Genomic DNA, 15,571 nt, shown 5'->3' with positions numbered 1-15,571 from the left:
TCGTGGTCATATATATTTTTACATGGATTTTTAACCAGGGTTGTTACATAACCTCCCCCCTTGGGGGAACACCATCCTTAGAATTCAATGACACCTATAACCATAAAACCACTGAAAACAAAACATACTACCCATGGAGCTTTATAACATAGCTCATTGGCATTATTTACAATAACCATCTACTAAAACATAACAAACATACCATTTACTGGATCTTTATAACACAACTCATTACAGTATTTACAATATCAACCACATATACTTAATAACATTTGCTTCAACCACCAATAACCATACTGTTTGTAGATCTTTATAAACCAACGTGATACAATATTTACAATAACATGCACATATGCACATATACACATTTTCTCATCTAATAAATAAAAAGATATGATGCCCATATGAATCAACAAGGGAATCCATAGGCTCATACCTCCACCCTCAAACATAGTACCAAGATTCACCTCCTTCCCAGGAAGTCTAGAATCCACTACCAAAGTCAAAGTGCATCCATTGTCCAGTGCTATAATCCCACACCACTTGTCCTCTCAGTGAATAGTTACCGACTCATTGTTCCAGGGCACACTCCCAATGTGCATCTGATTTCATAAACTAGAATCATAGATCACATGTAATCATCACAAGTTAGAATCATAAATCACATGCATAATAAAACTGAAATGAAATACTAATACTTATCCTTCATCAATCCTTACTTCTGCCTTTGTTCTTTCTATACACACATCAGATCGGTTTCCACACCCAGCAAACACCCAATACTTTATCCTCAACCATGTGCACATAAACATAATGTGCATCACACACATGCAGCCACACATGACATACAACACCATGCAATACATGCACCTACACCTAACATACAACACATACACCTACAGTCAATGTAAAACAAAACACAATACATACGCTTACATCCAGTGTACACCACCACACAACACATACACCTACACTCGATATACAATGCAATACATACATCTATACCCAATGTAGAATGCCACAAAATACATGTACCTACACCTAGCGTAAAACAAAACACAATTCATACTCCTACCCCCGGTGTACACCACAACACAATACATATATGTACACATAGTACAGCACAATAAATAAACATGTCATGATACCACAACTACACAATGCACATACATAGTACCACATGCCCGCAACATGACATGTATGACATATACACAATACCACATGTACACCAGTACCATATGTACAACATGTGCATAGTACCACATGCACAACGTGTGCACAACATCACATGTACACAACACCACTTGGACAATGTGTACACAATGCCACATGTACACCACACCACCTGTAAAACATGTACACAATACCACATGTACACAGTACCACATGTGCGACATGTACATGACACCACATGTACACAGCGCCACATGCACGACATGTACACAACCCCACCTGCACACAACACGATATGTACATAGCACCACATGTACAACATGCACACAAAACCACATGAACATAGCACTGCATATCCAACATGTACATAGCATCATATGTACAAAACACTACATATCCAACATGTGTAGAGCACCATACACATACAATGCCGCATATCCATCATGTACATAGTACAATGTGCACACAACACCACACTACCAACATGTACATAACAACATCTATACCCAACACTGCATATGCAACATTCAAACAACATTATCTGTACCACCCTATACATAAAATTGCATAAACAACATGCACACACACTATATATGCACAACAATGCATCCACACAACATTACAAATGCAACATATACAACATATGCACAACAGTAGTACCACACATCCAAAACCACATTGTCTCTACCAAGCAACCTTGCTTCCAATGTCTCATCCGTGCTTGCATGCTGCGAACCACACTTCTTTCATTTTGTTGATGTATCCCTCCGTATAGCCTACCCATAACATAGACATAATATAATCACATAATATCAACTCATAACCACAAGATATTGACCTCATATATTTGTCAGGGCTACTCCTCCTAATTGATTCCTCATAAGACCAAGAAACTCTTCATGCCATTCACCTACATAGGTAATCATTCTTCCATATGAATGATCCTTGATGACCCTATCGGATAGTGACATAGATACATGGATACATACATAAATATACATAAACATTAGCATAAAACAATCATAATCATGTCAAACAACGACATACATACACACATATATACACATATACATATATAAACATTAGCATAATCATGATCATAACAAATTACTAGATAGCATAAGGTCAAGGTTAAGAGAAATCCCTTTATCTGTGCACACCATGCATAGCATTGAGAACAGTCGTTCCCAACATAGCCAAGGCATCTGATGCCTGAGATCTATTTTATTCACCTTTCATGTTACCTTTCTCATGATTGTACTGCCACTGTCCATTTACACTAATGGACCCAACCGACTTAGCTGACAGTCATACTCTTACCTTTAGCTTCCCTTATACATGCATCAGCTTCATCTAAGTCTTACATTTCCTGCTAGATTTCATTAAGCTCTCCCCGAGCTCCACTAACTTTCCACTTTCCCAACCAATTCGCAAGACTCAAAACTTAAAAGGCAATAACAAGAAGCAAGCAAGAGAAAACCAATAACAATATGACATCACAAACAAAGTGGCATGGCCATGCACAAGACACAAACAAAACCACAATCAAGCACAACAAATCACAAAAGACCAAAAGCACAAGAGTGACAAAAAAAACCATGACTCAATTCCCATGGTTCCCAGGGAAATAGCAACCTGAGCCTTACTCAAGATTTCATGGTAACCACTCTTTCCATGCTATCCCTACATCATACTGCCATAAACACATAACTGTCACTATACAATAATATAAAAATACATCAATTACCTTATCTTGATGTGCCAAGCATGTTGCTTGCAACTGAACACATCCATGCCATCTCTCAAGGGACTCCAATTCCCTTGACAGATCCACCTGTAACTAGAGACTAGCTAATATACCTGTCAAGTACATGTTCATGAATCTAGCAGATATCCACATAATGTCAGACAATATTAAGGTTAAGAATACTTCTTGTATGTAAAGAACTCATTAGTTTTGAATTAGGGTTTCTAAACATAGCCAAAGGAATTATTATCCAATTCCTTTCTTTTACCTTTTTATCTTGTTGCAACCGTGGCTTACTATGTACTATCACATCACCCAATTGTTAGTTATATGAACACATCAATTGCTACCTTGTCACACTAGTACCAAGCTTGTTTCCTGCAACTGTTTACACATGTCAACCAGATTTTCCAAATATCAAGACAACCATATCTATCAATTTTAAATCAACTTTTACCAATACTAACAATCATGTCATACTCAAAAATCAACTCACATTCATTATTCATAATACATAATGCTACAACTATTAGCTACTTTCACTCAAGTACATGTTAGCACTTAGGATTATACCTCAAGGCTGAGAAAGGGCAATCTCGAGGTAACCACAGATCAAGATTTTGATCTAGCATCTAGCCCTGCCAGAGTAGAGAGGGCTCTCTCTTTGCTAATGAAGGGTGGCTACAATAAATGAATCTTAGGATAGCTATGAAGTGCGGGGATTTTTCTAAAAGTTTTGGGTCGAAAATAGCAAGAGAAAGAAAGGAGAAAGCCCGCTGCCCTGCAGGCATCAATCAGGGGATGGATCTACAGTGGTAGCGTTAGAAGAAAGAGAAACACTGGGTTACTCAACAAATCATCTAACAGAGGATGGATCTGCAAAGATAACCACTACATTTAACAACAAAATCATTGCAAAAGGAGCATCATGCATGAATGGATTCCTAACACTTCCCTTAGATAATGTTGTAACCAAAATTAGCAAAAAAAACAAAGTATGTAAGTCATCTTACAAGGAACACATGCTAGACATTAAACACCGTGATGGATCCCAAATCTAAAGGGCAGAAACTGCTCCATTAAAAATAATATTCAAAAAAAGCTTTACACAGTCCAAAGCAGCCTCACTCTGCTGCAAAATCGAACCCCCATTCTTTCAAACTAATCCTATTTATATAATATTACAAAATCATTTTAATTTCCTCAACATAGGAAATAAAAAATAAAAATAAAATTAATAATGAAATCCTATCATAAAACAATATTATAAACTAAACAATATTAAAAAACTCTCGTGAACTATGGCAAATAGAGTTGTTTTGAAAACCAAAATCAGTGAATTTTGGTCAAGATCTGCTTCCTTTAAGGGTGGAATTCCACAAAATCTGCCTTTCTACTACCATTTCACCCTTTGACTGCTGATATTGAGCCCTAAGATCTAAGATTTTCCTCAACTACTGCTGGATTTGTGCCTGGCAACTCTGACACTTCAGTTTTTACCACTAATTTTCCTCTTTCAAAAGTTGATCTCCATTTCCTCGAATCTGGGACTTGATTATTCGATGATTTTAATCCTAAAATATCTCACTTGTTTCCAAATCTTCCACATTATCTAAGTTCAATGACAATGATTTTGTGAATTTTTTTAGAAGAAGCATTATGTCTACAGACATTCCCCATCTATCATGGTTGCTTGCTTGGCTGTGCTCTTTACTACATGCCTACTTGCTTGGCTATGCTCTTTACTACTGTGTCCACTGACATATGAAACAAAAGTGTCAGCGGGCTTATATCCATCAGATGAGACACCACTTTCATACTTGTCATCAAAACTACTCTGCTTCCTTTCACAGGACCTATTTCTGTGCCTACTTTCATATTTATCATATGAACTCCTGGAATGTCTCCCTTCATGTCGATGGTTACTACTGTCTAGTTTCCTGTGCTGTGATCTACTGTCATGTCTCATTTCATGTCTATCAGCAAATATTTCCTCAGAAGTGGAGCTGCAATAATAACAGACATTATTATCATTATAAAATTTCACACTATGACATCTATCATTGCTTTCATCCTTAGAATGATCATTCCTCTTTCTACGCTCATGCTTGTCTGATCTGTTGTCATTGTCAAGGAAGCTTTGTGAGCAATTGCTTCACCACCTTGAATGAAGCAATTGAAGCAATTGCTTCCCAAAATAAATCCTCATTCTTCCCATTTAGGTATGTAGTTCCAGTCAATTGCACAGTGCCTTCTCTAGAATATATGAGGCCAAGGACATATTGCCGACAAAAATGATCTCTCAATATGTCTCCTACACGTTGAAGATGGCATCTCCACTCCTTGAGTTCTACAGGGAGTGATGCAAGCTGCTCTGTTGCTGTTGTTTTGCATGTGCATTCTTGGTTTTCAGTTTGTTGTCCCAAAAATTTTGAGATAGAAAGTGGTATCAGTTCATCAACAAGGGCTGACGCATTTCCCAAAAGGGAAAGTTGTTGAGTCTCTATTTCCGCACAAATCAAATTAGAGTTATCTATGAACTCTGTGCTATTTTCATCTTCCGAGGTATAGGGTATAGCTCCCATACAAGTGTTCATATAGCTTTCAAAAAGGCAAGCAAGCCATTTCAAAATACTCCCTCCAAAGTGCACAATTGCGAATGGGGTCAAGCGTTCTACAGTGCCCTGTACCACTGAAATAAATTTGAATGCACTATTAGACAGCTTAACTTGACAAACAAAACTAGCAGCATTTTGTATCTGTGATGTGTGGTTCACAAGAATATCATTAACTGGTAAAGTGAGGACCCAATCATCACTTTCTGTAACAGCACAAATATCTTCCTCAACCTGTTTTAAGTTTGCCTGTAAAGCCTGTTCCCAATACAGTTGAGTCCACTCTAAGAGATATGGAGATAATATCAAGCCTTCCTTCTCCAACAATGAACAAAGCGAGAAAGAAGCCTGCACACACATCGTGGCAGCATGAAAACCTACTTCTGGATTTGAGAAGGATGTGTATTTCTTCACCAGCTTCACAAAATGTTTGATTTCTTTCTAAGCCCATTTTAAAAAAATTCTGAATATTCTAGTGCATCTACAGAAATTGTTGCAAAATTTCTTTGTTGCTTGTGAAATGACTGAAAAAACCAGTTGTGTTAGGTTTGTAGCATAAGTTTCAGGGTAGAATGGAATGGAAGGAAAAATACTTTGTATATTGCTCTCAAGTCATGAATGATAAGAATGTAAGAATAATGTGATTTCCTCAGGACCATCACCAAGTCTGAGAAGACCAGACAATGCTTTCCATAGCTCAGAGCCATGCACTACAGGTTGTTCAGCAATTTCAGCAAACTGTTTAGAAAGTCTGGCCTTACACTCACTAACAACAGATTGATATAACAAGAATTCTGATGATGAAGAGTCTCCTGCTTTCTGATATTTAATGAGAGCTCCATCCTCTTTATCTGATGACAAAAAAGCGAGGATCCCATCCAGGAGTTGAATGCTACATTAATGTGCCTCTCCAACTCAACTTGTGATAATTGTGTTGGAGCCTCAAGCATCTCAAAACCTACTGTGAGGTTGCCATAAGGTTCACCTTCATCAAGAATGACAGTTGCCTTGTGCCTTAAGAAAAATGGAGTGCCTCCAAATAAGAAGACAAGGCCCCAACACATAACTTCATAGCACCAGAATAATATACTAGATCAATCACCTTCTTGAGTGAGGATGGTTCGCCCCAAAAGCAATGTAATTAAATACAACATCCATAAGAACCTCAATACCATGCTTGTGTGCTTCTCTAACAATCATTTTAAATTCATGAATTTCATCTCGTCCACAATTCCTAACACCTACAGCAGCATATCAAATCATTGGAGAAAAGAAGTTGATGGTTGAGTAGCCCCAAAAATTCATCTTGTGATCACCCATAACATGATTATCTGAGTAATATTCCAATTCATTAAACTTCACGTAATTGAGTTTAGTTCTATCTATCCTTCATACCAAGATTGAGATGAAGAAATAATGGCCCATTGATTATTAGGTTCCATCATAGGAAGCTAAACCATCTTTCAATAAACCATCCTGAAAACATATCATCCAAAGTGATACATCTCTTTCCTATTTCAGTGGACTACATGTCTAGAAATCCTGTAGCCTTCGTATCATTTGAATTTGGCATTGATATTGGTGAGAGAAAAAGACTGATACAACAACTAAGTTGTTGGTTGTAAGATGTCTGTGTCAATCACTGATGTTGTTCTTCATTTTCCAATCTCCCCTTGAGAAATTAGGTTTAGTAGAGGCATGAATTATCTAAATATCTAATTTTCACATCATAGCATAGGTGCATCTTGATATTTTCAACTCTCTTGACTTAAATGAGTAATTAACTAATGGTCTCTGTCACGTATAATACTATTAATACATCATTAAATAAACTCTACAACATACATCAGTATACTTGATAAAGAAACATTTATGCTTGCATGAAGAGATTCTTTCCAAGCCTTGGGCAATAGAAATTTGCAGGAAACAAGAAAAGTTGCAATCTCCTCACCAACAGTGAACTTCACCTTTAGTTCTACCTTTCTTGCAAACCCACTTCCCAGGAACCAGAGTAAGTGGAGGGTTTGTGCTTCTATGGTTTGATGGCCCCAAAAGTTTCTTGAAATCCTACTACATATGGATAGCTAGTGCTATAGCATGGTCAAGAACAATTGAACCATTTGGTGGACACTTCAACAGACTATGTAGAGCTTGATGATACATCTACATAGCCATTGATGGTCTAGCCACCTTAGCAAACTGAAGATCTCTGTCATTTAAAATAATATCACTGTCAGCAATGTACAGTGCCCTATGCCATGAATTGGAAGTAGGTTCTCAATTACCAAGAACTGCATCTCCTTTTCCTCAAGATCATTAAATACATGAATTGCTGCACTGGGAGATCTTTGAGTCAATCATTCATTCGGTCATATCTTCTGATCCAGAAGCTGGTTTCGAGAGTGTGATATACCATTGGAAAGCTCTTTCCGAGCCACTTCTGATAAACACACTTATGAAATGTTTTTCACTGAAGCTCATGTGAAAAGCATCTCTGAAAACCATACATAGTAAAATCCCATTTTGATCACTGGTGACAGTCTGCGAAGACTGGAACTAACAGTACATATCAACTATCTAAACACATGTGTTAGTACAATCATCTTAAACAAGATCATTTTTTGATGCAATATTATAGACACATACTCATATCATGCAATTATTCAAACATTCACCAAGAGATAGACAAAAAAATAGACACCAACACTCAAACATCAAATAGACGTCATAATCAAACAATCAAGCACAAAGTAGACAACATAAGCAAGCTCATACCTTAATGTATCTCAGGAGAGGTTATCTTTTCTGTGCAATCAATCTACTTAGCACGATATAACTTCACAACATATCAACTCAACCACAAATAAGGTCATGATATCCATAATAATCACTAGCTAACATGTCCACATCATAAGCTCATAAACATTTATCATTCATAAATAATAATCACATCTGCACAGTCAGTCTAGATTAGTATGACATAATATCAAAACATATTAACTCATACCTGAATGTCATAACCTTAACCATTTTCATAGACCAATCCAACTTAGTATGATACATATAACATCAAGATCCTAATGTAATAACCCTAATCATCAATTTACTAGCATATAAAAAACAAGTTGTATATCATGCTCATCAACAACATATAACCTAATCAAGCTAACTATCATATAACAACAAGAAGTTAACCTATAACATACCCATCAACAACATGTAAACTAATCATCAAGCTAACTATCATATAACAACAAGAAGTTAACCTATAACATACTCATCGACAACATATAACATAATCATCAAGTTATCTAACAAAAAACAACAATATCAATGCATACAACCACAGGCTACTATCATCCATGACTATCTAACACATGCGCATATGACTATACCAATCAACTAGTATCTATCATGTATGTAACCATAACATCAATAGACATGTACATAAACCTAATTCATACAAAAATACATTAACTAACATACCTGCATGCCCAACATCCAAACTTGTATGACAACATGCTCTTGCTCAAGGTCCAATGTTGAAACTTCACTTTAATGATATGCATCTCCTACTCTATCTCAGCCAACACATTAGCATCATAACATACCAATATAAGCATGATGACCTAATTCTATACAACGAATTCACAATGCATGTCTAAACTACTATACATGCATAACAATAACCATGACAATGAATGCATATAGACACCGACACGCATAACAATGCATATACACCCATACACTCATGATGACACATCCCACAACAACACCATCAACCTTCACAAGGCAACATCACGACAACCATGATCAACACCATGCATATGCAACAATCATATGGACTACAAGCACAAGGAAAACATATGCAACTGACATGAATGCATGAACAACACAACGCCCATCCATTCTGAGGGGTGAACCATTCGTTGATACCACTCTATAACACCCTCCTCCCACATCTACCCAAGTAACCAACCAACTTGGGTAAACATGCAATGAGAGGCCACTATGATATGATTCGACCTACTGATTCATGTTAAGGAAGTGGAACCAACAGAAACACACAATACATACCTTCAACATCAGCATTAGGAACCTCAGGAACCATCCCAACATTTCTACCAACCATCCCCTAGGTCCCACTAATATTTTGGACGACTTAACCCCCGGCCGCTCCCATGATATAGGCCTGCTAGTGTCTAGGAGGCTCTAGATGCTATCATGACAAGGCATGCCAACATCCAGGGACTATTTTTGTTAGTGCTATGTCAACGTCCCTGGGATTTGAGCCCCTTTTTCAGGCTCAGAGCCCATGTCACTGCCCATAATTGAATGACACCTTCAGAATAGTAAGATAATAGGGAAATATTGATGTAAAAGTAAATACTTTAACAAGCCCTTAATTAGACCCCTACTAGCCATGACAGGAATTTTGTCAAACACATCACAAATATGTAATCTACAGGTGTAAACAACAAATTTAAGCATAGGGGTTTCATACTTATTCGAGATTTGTTATGAAGCATTGTTTCCTTATCACAATAGTTGTAGTTTCATCCATTAGGCCATAGATACATTGTTCATTCATATAGAAGTAAAAACACAATGGGAACCATACATAGCCACTATCATAATACACATTCATAACCAACATAATAACAACAAAAATACCAAGGAAACAACAACCATATAATCCACATATAAACCAGTATAATACTCATGAGATAAAAAGGAGATATAACCATATTAATTATGCAAAATCTAAACTCAAAATGGGACTACCACTTCCCACCGACCATAGAATAGCTGAGCCAAATCTCTCTTCAGTCATTCATCCCCGTGCCATATTCTAAGCATGAATATGGGATCTCATAGAACACATCAATCCAAAACAATCCAAGGCTTCAAAAGGCCATCCACCTCAACCCATCAAACAATGATTCCACATCATGATCAAACATCACAAAACCATCATCACATTGGTCTCCATCCAAGCCTTTCAGGGCTTCCAGATCATTTGTCCAACCAAGGCTTCCAGGACTAATATGTCAACCCACAACTTTTACCGGGATTCCAGAGCGTTTGTCCAACTAGGGCTTCTAGGACTAGTAACTCAACCCACCAAGGGCTTCCAAAGCATTTTTCCAACCAAGGCTTCCAGGGCTAGTAACTCAACCCAAGTTGTTACAGGGCTTCTAGAGCATCTGTCCAAGTGGGGCATTGAGGACTAATAAATCAACCCAAGCTAAGGAAACATGAGAACCAACCAAAACAAAACAAGGAAATAAACCCACAATCTCCATGGCTATCTAGGAAATCATAAGGCTAGGCAATCCACTGTCAATCTCGTCCATCCTCCATGCCAATGATATATCATAACCAACAAGCCACATGCATATGCCACACATGCCAAAACCAGTGAGGAAAACATACATGCAAATGGGTACCTACAAGAAAAACCAATTGTAGCTATTGATCCCAATGTTTTCTTACACTTTCTTGCTCTTCCTTTTCCTTCTTGCTCCAAAAATCCAAGTATGCCACACCCTCCAAGAGTGTTCCAAGAAAACTCTAAGTATCCATGAGTATGAGAGAGAGAGAATAATGAGAAATCTCCAACATTGAACTGACATAAGCTTACACTGACCAAGCCTACACACTGATCCTCGGAAACCTTTTAATCAATGAGGCCTCTATTTTCTTCAATTTCCATTATTTTCCTCCAATTTCCTCCTCACATGCAACTTGTGACCTTTCACCTTCCTTTTCTCCTAATTTCCATTATTTTCATAAATAAAATGCCAATTAATGCCTCTTACCTTTCCAAAGCTTTTTCCATTTCCTTTGCCAATTTCCTTAGGCATAATAAACCAAATGAACACCCACTAGGATGTTTTACCCACCATTCAACTTGGAATACATGTCCCATGACCGTGATATTATATATTTTTACATGGCTTTTTAACCAGGGTTGTTACAATCTCTCTCTCCATTTACAAACTAAGACTCTCTATGACTAAATTCCTAGAGATGTTGGGATGTAGTAATATAAGCCCCCCCGTATAAAATAGAGAACTCCCTGCCTAATGTGAAATATTTGAATAGCCGGTGGGTGGTCTTGAGACACCTTGTACGAGCTGATAATATTGGTTTAAAATTCCTCTAAAAGAACACTATCTCAAGATTTGGAATCCATCTTGAGGGTGATAGCTACAAGTAACAGTGGTTGTAACTTGTCTATGGTTGGGTGGAGAGTTAAAATCATGCTCTCACTAGCTATAACTTTTATAAGAGGAGTGTTATCTCATGTTCTCACTTGTGACTATTATATTGTCTTTGTTAATTGTTTCCATGCAACGACATGCTACTGTTGAGAATTGATGGTTCTTGCATATGGAATTTCTATAAATGTTGTGTTTGATTCATGCATGTGAATCGAATGGGGACTAAGATTTCCTATCTACTATGGAATGTGATTTATTGCAGGAATTGAGCATTGTATGCTTCCTATTTGTTTTCATGAGTTTTTTGTATGTTTACTAATATCCCAAGAGACTGGTGGATCTCCCAGATAATATGGGGTTGACTTCTATTTATTAATATAAGCCTGAGAGGTTTGTAGAACTCTAAGTTGTGTTGAGCTTGGAATCTGTCTAATGAGTGTTAGTGATTATGAAGGGGAAAATCCTCGTCCTATTTAATTCATCCCTTATGGAACTGACTATTAAGTCTTGTTCCATTATTTTCAAGCTCAAAGGAATAACGTTCATGCATTTGTAGGTTACATACACGTATTTATGCATACACAAATGCTTTATGTATAGGTGCTTCCTTCATCAAGTTGTGGGATTGAATATCATTTATATTTGCGCAAATCACGATTGTGGGATGGGGAAGGAACTCGAATAAGAGCATTGGGAAGAATCCCTTCGTAACTTTTAAATGATGCATAGGCTCAGGAATCATATTACTACCTTGTCCCTTAGCGAAAATTTTCCCTTTTTATGGCACCTTTGACTGTGGCATATATATCTTTGGCCATTTAATTTCAGCATCAATGCAAACAAGGTGTTACATGTGACCAAGATTCGTGACCATGGTCCTCCAGGACACGTCACCCCAACCTGGCTACTTATTCAAGCGCTAGGACACTCAGTAGTCACATGGATACCCTTTGTGGGATTCTTTTGGATGTGCATGATTTTCCTCCACGTAATCTTTTAGCCTCGTAAGCCGAGCCATTCTTTGGAGCATGCACTTTATTACTTCCAAGGATCTCCGCTTCGAGATGATGTAAGAACTGCAATTGGATTGTGCGAGCATGTTTCCACTTGGCGGTTGTTCTCTCACCTTCCCATACTTAGATGGTCACTCATACCACATCCTCTCGACGTTGAATCATCTCAACTTGTCTCCATGTTGCATGTTGTTGAACCTTATGAGAGACAAATTCTAGGGAATGAGAAAGTTCCCATATCCGTCTCTTAGCAATCAAAAACACCCTATAAATCCCCATCAACTCGATGTTTGTTTAAGGCTTAACACACCCTATGTAAGTCCATGTTGTCCTACTCCTCACCATCCCAACGGATTTGGGCGATGAGCATGAATGTAATTCCTGAGATTGAAATTCTAGGGTAAGGTGGAAAGTGTGGCATGTGCCCATGCATGTTAAATAAATACATGTGTGCATGTGTTCATGCACGCGTGTTTAAAGTCCTCCATTAAGCCTTATGAACCATTGAGAAAGGTCAATTCATGACCTGAAGTATGAGTGAGTCGAAAACTAGTAGGTGGCTTATGACTTGGCATTCACGTGGGCACCATGTGACATCTCAATGTCATGCCATCCTTTAATTGGCCATGAATTCAATCAACCATATTTGTTGATCCAAGTGTCAAACTAGGACAAATTTTATATCGTCGGAATCATCTCAACGAGATGAACACGATGAAATAATTTGTTTTGAGTTTTGAAAGGGTATAAGAAAATGAAAATTTTAGACCCCATTTCCATAATGCTACCTTCGATCTCGGGTTACATAGTAACCACCTACTTCTAACCAGTGTTGTGGGTTAGGATTAGGAGGGGGTATGTTACAAGGCCAATGTTGATTTTTTTTCCATTTGTGCTTGTATGCACTCAAAATTTGACATGGTTATAGTAGATGGATGCGTCGATGGTATGAGAGGGTTTCGAGACTCAAGTACAACTCACACAAATAAAATGGCAATAAAATGGAAAAATTTTAACATAAATGTCAAGGATATGTAATTTATTATTATTTGTTTTCCTTATCATGGTATGTATTTTTCTTATGTGATGGCTACGAATGTTCTTAGTTACTACATCTAGAAAAGTGCTTAGTTATTGTTCTTATTAGAAAAGCTTAATGAGTTAACCTAAGGAAGAAGGGGAAATAGATTTGGATTTGCAAAGTTGCATTTAAAATTCTCATTTCCATTTATATGAAAAGGAATGATGTGGCCTCATTGAATCACACATAATTTATTATATGTATCTTATTATCCTACTTCTAATATTTAAGGATACGAGTCCCCATGAATGCAAAAATGATGGCTAGGAACCAATTATTTACACCGATATCAAGATTATTGTTTCTAGTTGCAAGCCTACTCATAATTAGGACCAATCCACTACTTAACATTTAGTAATTAGTGGAATTTATGCTTTAATTAATTTACCTCACACATAGTGACCTATGAATGGGGCCATCATTGATTTTTTTTCATTTTGTGCTTGTATGCACTGAAATTTGACATGATTATAGTAGATGGATGCGTTGACAGTATGTGAGGCTTTTGAGACTCAAATATGACTCACATAAGGAAATCAACAATAAAATGGAAAAATTTTAACATAAATGTTAAGAAGATGTAATTATTTATTATTATTTGGTTTCCTTATCATGGTACGTATTTTTCTTATGCGATGGCTATGATTGCTCTTAGTTATTGCTTCTAGAAAGGTGCTTATTTATTGTTCTTATTAGGAAATCTTAGTGAGTTAAAATAAGGAAGAAGGGGAAACATATTTTATTTTGAAAATTTTCATTTGAAATTCTCTTTTCCATTTAAATGAAAAGGAATGATGCAGCCTCAATGAATCACACATAATTTGCTATATCTCTCTTATGCTCCTGCTTCTACTCACTAAGGATATGAGTCCCCATGAAGGAAAAAATGATGGATATGAACCAATTGTCTACACAAATCTCAAGCTTATTGTTTCCAACTGTGGGCCTAACCCTAAGGACCAACCCACTTCTTAGCATTTAACAATCAATCAAAATTATGCTTTAATTAGTTGACCCTACACATTTTTTTTCATTTTGTGCTTGTACACACTGAAATTTGACATGGTTATAGTATATAGATGCGATGATAGTATGGGATGGTTTTGAGACTCAAATATGAATCATAGAAATAATTCAACAATCAAATGAAAAAATTATAACATAAATGGTGAGGAGATGAAATTATTATTACTATTTACTATCCTACTTATCATGGTATGTATTTTTCTTATGTGATTCCTATGATTGTTTTTAGTTAGTACTAGAAATGTGCTTACTTATCGTTCTTATTAGAAAATCTAGTGAGTTAATTACCTAATGAATTAGAAGGCCAAGAAATAGCTTTGGTTTTTATAAGGTTGTGAAATAGCTGAGGAATTAGAAGACCTAGTCAACTCTCACACTCACATTAACTCTTTATTGACATATTCCACTTATTAAGCTAATGCTCTCTAGATTATCATATGTCACATGGTTCACATACTATGTCATTTACTAGAATATGGTGCCTAAATAACCATGATAATCTTGGATTAGTTTATGTCAACTCATGTGCTTGCACTAGCTCAAGGTTACCAATCATCACCTTCATGCTCAAGATAGCCCTAGATTAGTAGGCCACCACTTTTAGTAGCTTATTCAGCGTATGTCACTTCATGATGTGATCAAGATTTATGTTGGAACAAAATGAAATACAGATATAAAGAAAAACACAA

The 15,571-nt window shown here is 36.8% G+C and overlaps 1 pseudogene; it reads right to left on the bottom strand.

Moving 5' to 3' along the window:
* Positions 1-4,583: 4,583 nt before the first annotated feature.
* On the bottom strand, positions 4,584-6,599 carry LOC149192196 (exocyst complex component EXO84C-like; annotated as a pseudogene).
* Between the last annotated feature and the right edge of the window lie 8,972 nt (positions 6,600-15,571).

This window comes from Pinus tabuliformis, chromosome 2_2, assembly GCF_031772625.1.
Source record: "Pinus tabuliformis cultivar Carrire ecotype Pingquan chromosome 2_2, CPIR1, whole genome shotgun sequence".
Lineage (NCBI taxonomy): Eukaryota > Viridiplantae > Streptophyta > Pinopsida > Pinales > Pinaceae > Pinus > Pinus tabuliformis.
Note: the sequence above shows the minus strand (reverse complement) of the source record. Positions and strands in the feature narration are given on the sequence as shown.